Raw genomic sequence first — 13,711 nt, 5'->3', positions numbered from 1 at the left:
TATACCAGCGGATAACGGGGACGGTGCAGACATGTGATTCATGCTCCCGCCGCCGAAACTGTCAAGCTACCGCAAAACAAGACCCGACTTCCTGTATTACCCTTCAAAATAAAAAGAAAGAAAAAAGTGACGAAAGAAGTATTCAGATAATTTCTTCAGTAGAATTACCACTACCAAATTAAAGATAAACATACTCCATTACAAGTAAAAGTGTTGAACTCATAATGTTCATTACGTTTAAGTGTGTAAGTATAATGAGGAAAATTATAGTTTATGACTTAAAGTATTAAAGATAAAAGGATTTAAAACAAAAATGGCTCCCGTAGCTGATATATCACTGTCCTTCAATACATTAATATAAAGCTGGATATCCTATTTGATTTATAGTTAGTTGAAGTCAAACAGCAAATAATGATTATTTTCATCATGCATTAATGTGCGGATTATTCCTTCTATTAAAAGATTAATTGTTTGGTTTGTAACAATTCAGAAAAGAGTTGTAAAGACTTACTATAACACAAATATTATTTTGCGATTATAAAACATGAAATCCTTAGTGATTACTGCAGCTAATAAGACCCTTCAAGAGGTTATTTCGGAGAGCAACTGTAGAAACTACAAAAAATGTTGCCAGTACGTAATTAAATCATTAATTAATTGATCACATTTTTCCAGGAAAAGTGACTTTTATCCTGTGTCAGTCCCACCCGCAGGTAGTGCAACATTTTATGCATTAATTAATGCATGACATAAAATAAACTTGATTGCTATTGTTATTTTTCATTATTCTACAATTTAGAAACAGTAGCTGACAGAATTAAATTTTTTCTTGGTCCACGAGGCCATCTAAAATCAGGTGTTGTGAGCGTGGGAAAACAACACTGCGCATACTCAATGCTGGTAAGGGTTAGAGTTAGCCCCGTTAGCCACGAAGATCAGCTGATTAGCAGCAGCTTTTGGAAATACCTCTTAAGGTACAGAAGCACGAGTGTTTCTGCAGCCACCATGAAGAATTTGGATTATTTTATACAAAGCACGCAGTTTAAAGTCTTCACCAGCCACGGAATATTGTAACTAGCCAATCCCCTGGTAAAAAATAATCGTATTTAAAAATGGCTAACTGCTAACCTTAGCTTGTCAGAGAGGAAGCTAACTTTAGTTTTTGTTTGTGTGTGTGTTTTTTCAGAGGAACTGGTCAAGACCAGACCTTCAAGATCTTAAATTCGCTCCTAGAAGATCACCGAAAGTGCGAGCAGAAGACACAGACAGGTCAAGCATTACTGTGCAGACTGACAGGGCTTAAGCTTTTCAACTGAGCGGTTTGACAGCAAACTAAGGAGAGCAGGTATGTGACCAGTCAGTCTATCACCTGTGTTTGACTGTGCGAAATAATGCATTATGTAAAATTGTGCAATTTTTGGGTTTCACATCTGTCCAAAGTAACGTCAGTTATTTAACATTACTCACCATTTCTTCACCTGAAAATGCCCCTGCATAGGTCATTTCTCTAATCTCCTTGGTTACCATGTGTTTTCTGCCATGAGAAAAAAACTTTCACTAAAACTTCCCAATAATTTATCATTTTTAAACTCAATCAGCGTTCCCGTGGATCCTTAGAGAGTGTTAAAAGGCATTGAAATCTTTAATCTAAAAATAAGGCCTTGATTGGTATCAAATGGACCTAAATGAAATTTTCAAACGTCTTAAAATGCTCAGACATTGGTAAGTAAGATTTTATGAATCTTTTTTTTTTGTGACTTTGAATTGTAAAATTAAAAACGCTTGGCAACATCTATTTTTTGTTAAATTATTTAATCAATTATTTTTCTTAAACTCCTCATGATGAGAATTCAAATAGTGGAATTTCAAAAGCACATTGAGAAGCACAAAATCACCCAGAAAACTGGCCAGAATTGCCAGATATTTCCCACTTTTATTGGTAAACTAAATAAATAGATGTGTTCAACTCTAAAGTGGATTTGTTTGCAACATTTAACATAGATCATCTATTTTTTTGTTTTCAAAAGTCATGTTTTATGCTCCACTAAATAATTGGGCAAAATAAAATGGTCTCTCTTCAGTCTTGGTTGTTAGAAAACTGGTCTTAAACACAATTCAAAATGGCATTAAAATTGTCTTATAAAGTCTTACATCCATCCAACTTGCTGTGTCAATATAAAACCAGAAATTACACTATGATTACTGTCTTCATGTGTAACGTTACCACTCCACGTTTTCTTCTACTACTAAAACGGTTGGGCTTTTATTTTTGTGTTTTCCTGTCGTCACAGTGTTTAACCTTACCTGACTCGACGCTCTTGAGCCTGAGGAATTTCCAGAAGTTTTTGTTATTGGCAGCAGCACTCAGAGCTGCAGAGCAGGGAGACAAACATTTGATTCACCCTGACCATGACTCAACACTGACTAATAACTTCACTTTCATGCTTCATTATCTGCATTTTACAAAACCAGATAATATCTACATGTACAGTTACACACCCAAATATGTAACAGAGGCTTATAAAACAAAAGTTAGAAGGATAACTCATAATGCAGATGACACACAGTTCCTTTATTGACAGCATGCATTAAATAAAGCCTTAATTAATATTTATCCTTTACCCTTACCAGAGTTTATGCATTCTTAAAATTTAGTGTAAATGGAAATGCATTTTGCATTTTTTGCATACAGTTCTTTTTACTCTTTGCTGAACTGTGTTCTCCAACAATATTGTAATCTGAAATTAATACTTAAGAAGTCCCATAATAACATTTAAGCATATTGTTTGAAGTGATGTAACTTTTCTGCAGCTCCTCTTGGCTCAATTTTCAGGCTTCAGGAAATCTAGCTGTTTAGAGGACATTTTGGCCCATCATTGGTTATTTCACAGAAAGGCCATCTCTGCTTGTTGTTCTATAAATGCAGATTGGGGGCACGTATCCCTTTACATAGCCTGATTCAATTGTGGAAAATCATGCAGAAAAGGTTGTTGTTTCAGAAATGGCACCAACTGCCTACAATGCAAAGCAACCCATGAAAGTCAGATGGACTTATCAAAAAGAGAGTCTGACAATGAATAATAATATTAATAATAATAATAACTGTACTTATATAGCACCTTTAAAAACAGACTGTGGGAGTGCTTTGACAAACAAAGCAAAGCAGAAATGGGATACATAGTCAACATAGAAACAACAACAGAAAGCCAAACAGTCCCATTGAACGCAAGTGAAAAGAAATTAGAGCAGAATTAATATTAATGCATGAAAAAAACAGAAGACAAATAATGCAAGATGCAGGACACATGATGTCAGTATAAAATAATACAAAGTAATAGACCAAAAACAACAAAAACAGAAACAATACAAGCAATCAAACCATACATAAAAGGAAATAATATAGATAAAACATACATGAAAAAGGTTAAAGAAATAAAAAGACAAATAATAAAGAAATAATAAAAGATGTGACATTGGTAAATGTTTCAGAGATGGAGAGAAAATGTTGCTAATAGTTTAGCCTTCTGTGAACTGTAGCCAAAGGCTCAAAGCTGTGGCATTTTCAAGCTCATGTTTATGTAGAGTCCAGGTAGAGCCTCGAATCACAATATGTCGTCTTAAACGGCACCTCCACTGAGCATCTGAAGTACTTCGAATCAAGCCAGCACAAACCCTACAGCTGGCAGATACGCAATACTGAGTATGAAAGTTTAGGATCGGGGGAAAAAACGTGATATCCCTAGAAATAATATTAATTATAATAATATAATGTTACCCATTTTAAATTGTAAAAAAAAGAGAGTTACAGGAAGAGGGTGTATTTTCAGATTATGCTGTGCCTTTTCCAGAAACCTGCCCACCCCAGCTTTATCTTGTGTTGTGTCTGTAAATTAGTCACAAGTTCAGGTATATTTAAAATGGTATTTTAAATTAAAAAAAAGGTCTATATAGTAATTAATTTTAGCCTTGTTGAATTTTTCAAGGTTTTGAGAGACTCTAGATCTGTTTTCTTACCAGTAAAAGCACAGTCATCATAAATGATAGCTCCAGAGTGTCCCAGTAGACCTGCATTTATGAGCTACACATAACACCAGAACCCTGGAGCTGGGACACCTGAATGCAACCATCTTTAATATTATTAAATACAGCTGTGCTTTTCATGCCTTAACAAGTCCAAATTTTGCTGTGAAAAACGTTTGTTTCTTGAGGCAAACTGGCTAACAGTGTGAACAGAAGGGTGTAGGAGTTACTGAAAAAATGTTATCTATCTAACTAAAAATCTGCCTGCGCTAACATGCACTGCAACTTTCCGTAAGCGTTAGGAGGCTTTTGGGAATTAACACAGCAAAAGGAGGAGCACAAGAGGTTTAAAATCGGGACAGGCGCACACAAACACACAACAGATGAGGACTGTGTCATCTCAGGGGATGGATATTCCAGTAAATCACTCACACACTCACACTCACACACATTTATACACAGATTCCTTAGTTCTGTGTCAGTGACATGTTTTGACTTGGCTCTGGTATCTGCATTATATGCTGGTACCTCAGCGACTACAGACGTTTAAACTCTCCTCTTGAGTGAAACTGCCAGGCTTTTGCAAGATTAAAAAAAAGATTTACTTTGGATAACAGACAGCAAGTTTTGGCTGTTTTGTGTAGATTTAATTCTTCTGTTAAAATACAGAGTTTTGAATGACTGGAGAGAATCTTATTTGTGGCCTTGTGGCTTGGTCCGTTGGCAAAACGTAAAATTAAAAAAAGTCAAATGCAAACAAATCATATGACATTTTTAAAGTAAGGATTAAATATTGCAGGAGAGTTAAGAAAAGACTCAGCAGCTCCTCTCATGAGAAGCAGACAGGTAAATGAGTAAAAAAGTAAAGTTTAGGAGGAAACAGTTTAGTGCACTTAATTTTCATATAACATGCAGCACTCTACATTTACAGAATATGCTTTCCAAGGAAGTTAAAAATCAAACTGGTCATCCAAATCATTATATTTGAGGTAATTTTCTGTCACAAAAAATCAGATACAGGAACCCAGGCTGTGAATCAGGCCATCGTCTTGTTCTTTGCTGCGAGTAGCTGAAGCATGTGCACACAAAATGAAGCAACTGTTATCTTCTGAGCCATTTAGAGCACATTAATGAGTTTTATAAGTGCAAAAGCAAAATGTACCACTAGGTGGCAGAAGCTCCGTTCTTATGCAGTAAATTCTCCTCTCAGTAGATCCTATCACTGTATTCATACAGTATTTTACTGGGTATTGTTGACTAGAGTTTGGATACTTATTTCCCTTACAGTACTTTTATTTCATTTTCATTTTCTGGAAAGAAATCAGTCTAAATATGATAATAACATAAATATTTTCTGCTGTCTTTTTTCTGACTTTTAAAAACATTGCAGTGTTGCACCAAGTCACGTTGAGTCTACAGCATTTCACTGCATCAAAATAAATTAACAAATTAACAAACTTAGTGCCAGAATATCTGTGTAAAGAAAATGAGGACAGAGAGAGACTTATAAATTTGAGTTGGACACTGTAAAAATGTCCCTCTATTCTCTGTCCAATATGGATCCTGCGTGTGAAATTCCAGCCAGCCGTAACACAGCATCCCTTATTTAACAGCGACACTGGCGTCGACGCAACAGCAGCTTTACTTGATTTAATCTATTAAACAGATTCTCTCCGTTCAAAACACCGCATGGAAATGTAACAGTATTTAAATGTGACCGTGAAGTGAGGAGTGGCATGAGCCAGATGTGCATTTTTAAAATGTTCCTATCACGCTGTGTCTTTCATTTGTTCCTTTTTTTCCTCCCTCACTGTCTCTATTTCTGGAGACTTATTTGCTTCCCGACATACTCCGGATGGAGCTTCATTAAACCAAGATGGACGTTGTTGCAAAAGAGTAAATTACTGTCAGACAGTCGTGCATCTTGCAGTGTTTATCCTTTATGCTGATTTACAGCCACCCTGAACTCACTGTCACACTTACAGCAGGAAAACCCCTGAAAGATGCAACTCATCGCATACATGCAAAACAAAAAATAACTTTAAGATGCGAACATTTTTTTTAGAACTGGACATCGGAACTGTACAGTTACTGACATCAATTACCAGAGAAAGACTGTAGCTACAAGATGTTTCAGATAAACTGTTCTGAACAAAACAGGCACTGATTATTGTGTAAGGGCCTCGCCTGAATCAAGAAAAAGAAACGTTTGCAAGATTTGTTTTATGCTGAATGTGGAACAAAGACTCTGTGTTTGTGTCTTCCATATTATTGATTTTTAATGTTGGGAATGGTGAGGCATGTTGGTGCAGTCATGGCTGACTCTAGGCGGGTTTCCATTACAGATTTGCGCAAAAAACTAAGCGATATTTTCGAAATGTCGATAAAACACAATTGAGTGATAACTGTGTTTCCATTGAGTGATGTAATGCGACCTCTCTCGCAATGTTATGCGACTTCTTCACTAGTGAAAACATTCCAAAATGCACTGCGATAGATGTTTAAAACATGAGCAGGTTTATTTCTCTTGCAGCCACTGCACTAGCCGTCATTATTTCCAGTTGAAGGTGATGGAGGTGTGTTATGCGAGTGATAACGGAAAGGTAAGCCACTTACATATACATGGGAGCGGCCACGTATCAGAGATTTCTTGGAGGTGATAGTCCACAATTTTACAGAGGTATTGTGGATTCAAAACCTCCAGATGATCCACTCAACGTTTGAAGAGTTATGCGATGCAATAATACCTGCATCATGCAACATGCATCATGCATCCCCCTTTTGTGTGGCGTTTGTTCTCCCCATGTTGGTGTTGGTCCTTTGGCCTCCTCCAACATTTCAAAGACTTGCCGGTTAGGTTACTTGGTGATTTGAAATTGTCCGTAGCTGTGAGCATGAATGGTTTTGAACATGCTTCTTAGGTGATCTGATCACATGTGGACAATGCTAAAGACAGGTGTAAATGACCACAAAGACACATTGTGATCTGCTCACTCAGTCCACTTGCTGAGGTGGTCTGGGATGCATTTGACTATCTATCTTTTACAGTGTAAATGCTAATCCTAAATGCAGGATATGGTGATTGTTTTGGTGACAGCGCACCAAATCCCTATAACTTGCCCATTTTATTTGGAGTTGGATGAAGTGTTGCTTGACTGTCCATCATTTCGCCGTATGGAAGGAGACGTGTTGAATTTTGTGAGTAGCAACGTGAGTAGCACACATGCTACAGAGCAGCTAGCAAAAGTGTGGTTGTAATAACTATGTTTTGGGCAATAACAAAATCTAAACACAAGTGATCAGCTGGAGACTCATAATAGGGACACATAGGAAAGGTGATGTGTCTCACCTGTCCACTTTTGTTTGGATTGCCAAAACGCATGTTAATATCAGGTCTAAAGAGGCTCTAATATGCATTTCCAGTCTGATCATTCAGTCTACTTGTTGAGGTGGTCTGGGTCACATTTGAACTCATAACTTTTCTAGTATAAACACAAATTCATACTGATGTGCGCCCGACAAAGTTTACGGCATTAATGCAGAAGCTGGCGTGGGCTTTGGCGGTATCTATTTTGTCATGTCATCATACCTTTCTGGAATTTCACAGGGGTATTAACGGTTTATGAAGTTTGCCACTCTAAAATCAGCCCGTCTGGATTTCTAAAGACCCTGATGTACCGTAATACCGTCATACCCCGTGCCTAATGTGGTGAGTGCTTTGGTGACGGCACACTTAATCTCTATAACTCATCCATTTTACATCGAGTCAAGTGTTGCTTGATCGTCCATCGTTTTGTTCTATGGAGGAGACGTGTCGAATTCTGCTGACGTGTTCACTTCCGCTGGCAACAATTGCATGCCAGTGAGAGTGTGCAAATAATAACTTTGCACGGGTTCCTTTGAACGTCTAGTGTTTGTGAACTAGGCAGAAGCAAAATCTGAACACAAGTGGTCTAATCTACAATGCTAATAGCAGGTGTAAACAGGCCTCTCGCCCAGTGTCAACTAGTATTGGCTTCAGATCCCTGCAACCTTGTAAATGATAAATGGTTGCAGATAATGGATGGATATTCGGATTGTCAATTTATAGACAAGGCCTTTGCACTTCTTAATCACATTAGCAAGTCGGTGAAGGTGCTTGCCATGTGTTTCTGAAATGTTCTTTTAAAATTAAACTTTTGTACAGCAGCTATTATAGCAAAATGTACTTAATAAAGATTAAAATATACTAGCTAGACTGTAATATATATATTTTTTTTTATGTTTTTGCCCTCTAGTGGCATTGCCTGTAGTTGTTGATATGGAAATATTACCCAACTTGTTCCAAAGAGAAAATTTTACCAGAGATATTGCTGAGCATGTTCTTTAGGACAAGAGGCAACATGGTTTTTGGGGAAATGTGGTCCTAATTTGAAGAAACACTAGCATAACTACAGCTGTTTTTAGATCTTTTGGGTAAAGTCCAATTCATGTCAAAAGTCTTCAAAAGCCAGCTGCATATCTCGCTGGCTATTAATCTTTGAGCTGTATAACAGAGACATTTTATGACAAAGTGTAAATAGGATTTCTGTTGCTGTCTTTACTCTTTGTCTTCTACTCTTCTGGTATTTATCCAGGTCAGGTTGCTTTTATAAGAACCACTTTAACCACTTTTTTAACCACTTTAGTATTGTACTTCTACAACATTGTTGATCATAAAATGATCAAAATAAATTTAGCAGAACTAGCGATATCATCTTTTTTTATTTGTCACAGTCATCTTCCTTGTTTAAACCTGGTGACTACATCACCCATAATGCAACATGACTTAGATCTGGATTTGTTATGCTAGTAGCAGGTGATGTAGCTTTCAGCCGCTAGCCTCAAGCAGAGATGAGGAGTGGGCCACAGAGGTCTGATGATCTTATTTCTCTCTCTTATTCTCTACTGACTCCACATCCGCAGATATTTTTCATTTTCAAGCTTGTAGCCTTCAGATCCTACTGATATTTAATTTATCTAACTGAAACGGCTCCAAAACCTTCTGCACACTTGAGTACAAGTCTGAAAGAAGTACTTCACCAGCAAATGTATGTCAGTTACTCACCCTGTGTTATATTGAATTTGTGAAGAAAACTTTGTTTTTCTGGCATGCCTCCACAGAAGAATCCAAAAAACTGAGACAGTTTTTGTTGAGTTAGAGTAAAAGGCGGGCACATTTAACAACTGTAAGCTGTTAAACTATCACACAACCGTAATATAATCCAAATCTCATTTATCCAGTCTTATAATCAGTACTTCCCAAACACATGTATTTCTGCTAAAACCTTACTATTTAAAACACTTCCACATTCAAGTAGTGCACCTTGGACACAACTGGTCAGAAATATTTACATGTGTGTGTCTCTTTTTTTTATCATTCTGTGTCCCCACTCTAAATTTGGACATTCTTGCGGGCTATGAATGCAGTGCAGGAGAAACTCGTCATTATTTTTTTTCCTTAGCAACAGAGGAGTTTGAGTTGTAGGGTTGATAATTGATAGGTTGGTCAGGTCAGAGCTGATCAGACCGATGGATGAGAGGAGCAGCTGCTGCAACAATTTTCTCTGGTTTTGGATTCTTCGTTTAATGTGGAGTAGGCTTGGGTGGTATCAGTTTTTTCATACGTTCATACTTTCCTTGAATTTCACCGGGGTATTCAGTATATGAAAGTATCATTTTCCTGTTTCAATTTCAAAATAAAAAGCATTCTGACAAAGTTTCCGCCGACAGAATCATTTTAATTGTTGACACAAGGCTTTTTACTGTGAGACATTTGCAGGACAGTGTTGTTGACAATGCATTACTTTGCACAGCTTCATAAATGAGAGTAGTATGTGCTTTTAATAGTGAAGTAGTTATAGCAGGCAGCTCTGCAGCAGTACCACAACAGTGTGTATTAATTCACACTGCCAGTGTGAATTAATACACACTGCTCATGCATGCAGTGTGGCCCAGGTGTAACCTCCAGGGCACGTGATGCACACTGCATGCAAAACATCCTCAATACAGCCTCTCCAGTATGAAGTTAATAGAAAGATGAGGGTCCATATTTTTGATGGTATTTTAAATCACACTGTCTGTATTTCTAGATAACCTGGTACACCATAAGACCATGATACCGCCCGAACTTACTGTGGAGGTATGCAAGAAAAAAAAGAAGACTTTTTTCACAAAGACTGGGTGAAGTATTTCTTTAATTCTCCACAGTTCTGCAGCTCTGGCTCTGGCAGTACCACTAGTGTGAGATAAAGGTACAAACCATGGACTAGGTTTCCGTAGTTACCAGTCAGCAACTTATGTAAGTTAACTTTATCATCACGCAGGCCAGCAGTACACATGTGGAGCTAAAACACTCTGGCCTCGAGGATTGTTCAGTTTGTGTTGCTCAGTGTTGACAGTTCAACAACCCCTGATCCAGTGTGACTAAACTAATTATCTGTTATGTGACCCATTTCAAACTTGTGTTTTGCTCCACTTTGTCAGTGTGTGTGTGTGTGTGTGTGTGTGTGCATCATGTGCCAAGCTGCTCTTGTGTTAAATTGTCCAACTAGTGAATAGAAGCTATGTAGATCTGTAGCCAATTTTCAACCAGTGGAATAAATTCAACATATCAACGCACGCATGCAGAGAGAGAGCTCTGAATGAGCGGCTCTACTGGCTTCTAACACAAAACATAATTATCACCAGGCTTAATTGGTCCCATCGGTGGTACGGAACGACCTGTGGCTGACAGGCTGTAGATGAACTTCAAACATTTGGACGATTCTGGTATCAATTTAGGGGAAATTGTGTTTCTGTGTGCATGCGTGACTATGAGTAGGCTGGAATGTGCATGAACAAAGCTGATTAAAACAATTAATGTTCTAATCAAAGGCTGGTGGCTTCATGATCAGAGTCCAACTGTCTGATGTTGGTCATTAAATTACCTCATGGAATCTTAATTTTAAAAACTGTAGCATCCAAACCCAAAATAACTTGTAAAGAAGCCGCGAGAGACAAGCATGTCTCTTCAAAGCTATTTAGGTATGTAGAAGTAATCACGAAAAGGGCTTTATTCAAGCAGATTACAGTTGAGATGATGATGTAATGCTGAACAATTTGGCAGCACGGAAAGGTCTTGATTAGAGTATCTACAGTAATCATCAGTGCAAAGAATGTTCTTTTGGGGTTGTAAAGTGTTTATCGAAATAGTTTTTCTTGATTGGTTGACCATTTGTTGAATGTTGCCATTTGTCATGTTGGCCATTTGCCCTATGATGATCCAGTAGGCCAAAAATTCTGTACTTTTATTGAAGAAAATCTTTTATTAAGGCTCTTTACTTTTGCTATTAAGTATTTCTACATGGTGGTATTGCTATCCACAGTAAAGTTGATAATCTAAGTACTTCTTTCACTTCTGCTTTAAGCTTGAGTAGGCAGCAATCTGGAAGAGGCAAACAATAAACAAAAATCAGTAGAATTTTTAAATACATCCCCCGCAGCTCTCTCGTTCCTGTGCAAAGCCCCTCTCAACAGATAATCATGGGTATACGCACACGCTTCATACAGTAACCCAGTGTTTCCCATACACTGATTTATTTTGTCAAACAGCACAAATTCATAGAAGACAGCCAGGAAAAACAAAAGAAGAGAAGAAGACAAAAAAAGTGAAGAGTCCATAGAAAATGTACCGCACCGAAAAGTTATCCATGTTGTTACTATTCGACATGCAACCAGTTTGTCACTTGCTAACTTGTTTGCTATGTGTAGTAACAAGTCAACCAGAAGAAGGTCCAATAGCAACTACGTGGAAGGGGGCATAGCGCCACCCACCATGGCAGACTCGGATATACTTCCATCAATAAATTAATTATTAAATTGAATTAAAATTAAATTGAAATGGCCTAATCGAGCTCTAACCGTAGCTTGAGTAAGTTATGCATGTAAACGTACTGACTGACAGGGCATGCATGCGCTTCTGCATTTGCAGAGCGGCCAATAGGAATGCCCTCTCTCTGAAATGACCTGTGATTGGTCAGAGTCTCCCGTCACAGGCTAGACTTTCTAAAGCCTGAAAACAGAGCCAGGCTTTTCTCTCAGTCGACTTAAATTACATTATACATCAGTTAGCTCCAACCAATCAATTTAATAGGTTAAGAATCATTCAGTGAGTGCTGATATACAGTATAACAGCATTAGGACGTTTAACTCTTCATGTCTCACTCTTGGTTATACAGCGGTGTTCTTGAACAAGTCCCTGTGAGAGCTTTTCTGTGGACGTGTGGAGCTGTTACCTGCGCTGTTGTTTTTAGCTTAGCTGCCTCGGTATAGCTAGCTGTTAAAAACCACATGGTTCTTCAAGACTGTACACAACTATGTTAGGAACATGTGGCATGGAGATGAGAACCCCTTTAAAACCCGGTAATGGGATGTTTGACAGACGCTCGCCCGGCAGGGACTTTAAGGTTGACCTGCCCTCTCCCTTCACTGGAGACGGGAGCCAGAGTTTGGTCAGCTGGGTGAGGCAGCTGGAGGTGGCTGTCAGACTGAGTGTGGGAGGCTGCAGAGACTGCAGTTATGAGCTGGGGAGGATTCTTTCTACTCGAAACTCAAGAGGGACACACTATATACAACAGGCTGTTACAGTTAACAGACTCTAATTTCACAGGAAACATACGGATAATTGTACACGATGCTAAGCAGCTGGTCTGTGCATAACGTGTAGACCCAGCAAACAAAAAATAGCAGGCTAATTTGCTGACAAATGTTTATGTGTTGTTAGGCAACAGCTCTCACCTCCAGCGTTTGTGGGACTATTTGTGTTGGCGGAGCCCAAAAAATCATTAGATGAACAAACAAATCATTATCTGTTGTCGCTTAATGATGCTTGAAGAACTGCTGTTATACTGTTTATCATCACGGCTGTGAATATCTACGACCAAATCACAGCTGTGATAATAAACAGCACAACAGTACGACCTCTGCAGTGTGATATTGCTTTATATGCTCAAAGATTGTTGTGAGTTTTTTTTCTCAGAAACTTTCTCAAAATGAAACTGCATACCCCAGCTTTAGGTCTCTGAAAATGCTCAGCAGCTGGGTTGTGTTTATATTTCATGGATGGGTATGAATATGATAACCCACTGGAATATACACCCATCTTCTTACTTTGCAGTATATATATTGAAGTGTCAAAGTGAGTGTAGGAGAGGAAATAAAGGAGCTGAAACTCCACAGTGCCAGACAGCCACTGGAGCTGCCTCGTCAGCTGGATGGCCGGATGTGTGTGTTGGTGAGAGAATTACACCTGCTGTTTAGTCTTACTCGCTGGTAGTCGAGGTTAGCGGGAGCAAACTGAGAGTTGCCAGGTAGGGATTATAGCTTTGACATGTGTGTGAGTGAGTGAGTGTGTGTGTGTGTATGTGTGAGAGAGAGTGTGTAGGAGTGTGTTCACAGAAACTGTTTTCCTGTCTCGCTTGCCAAGGCCACAGATATTCAAGGTGCTCACACCACAATGTTCAAACATTTGTTAGCAATTAGCCTCGGCCACAAAACTGACTTTCAACAAAACACATGGACCCTCCCTCTCCCTCCCTTTTCCTTTTTTTTCACCCTGTCCCTTTTCCAGTCCCTCCCTCATTTTTCCAGTTTCTTTGTTCCCCTCCCATCTCTCTCTCTCTTTTTTACCACC

The sequence above is a fragment of the Plectropomus leopardus genome, chromosome 16 (assembly GCF_008729295.1).
Source record: "Plectropomus leopardus isolate mb chromosome 16, YSFRI_Pleo_2.0, whole genome shotgun sequence".
Lineage (NCBI taxonomy): Eukaryota > Metazoa > Chordata > Actinopteri > Perciformes > Serranidae > Plectropomus > Plectropomus leopardus.
Note: the sequence above shows the minus strand (reverse complement) of the source record.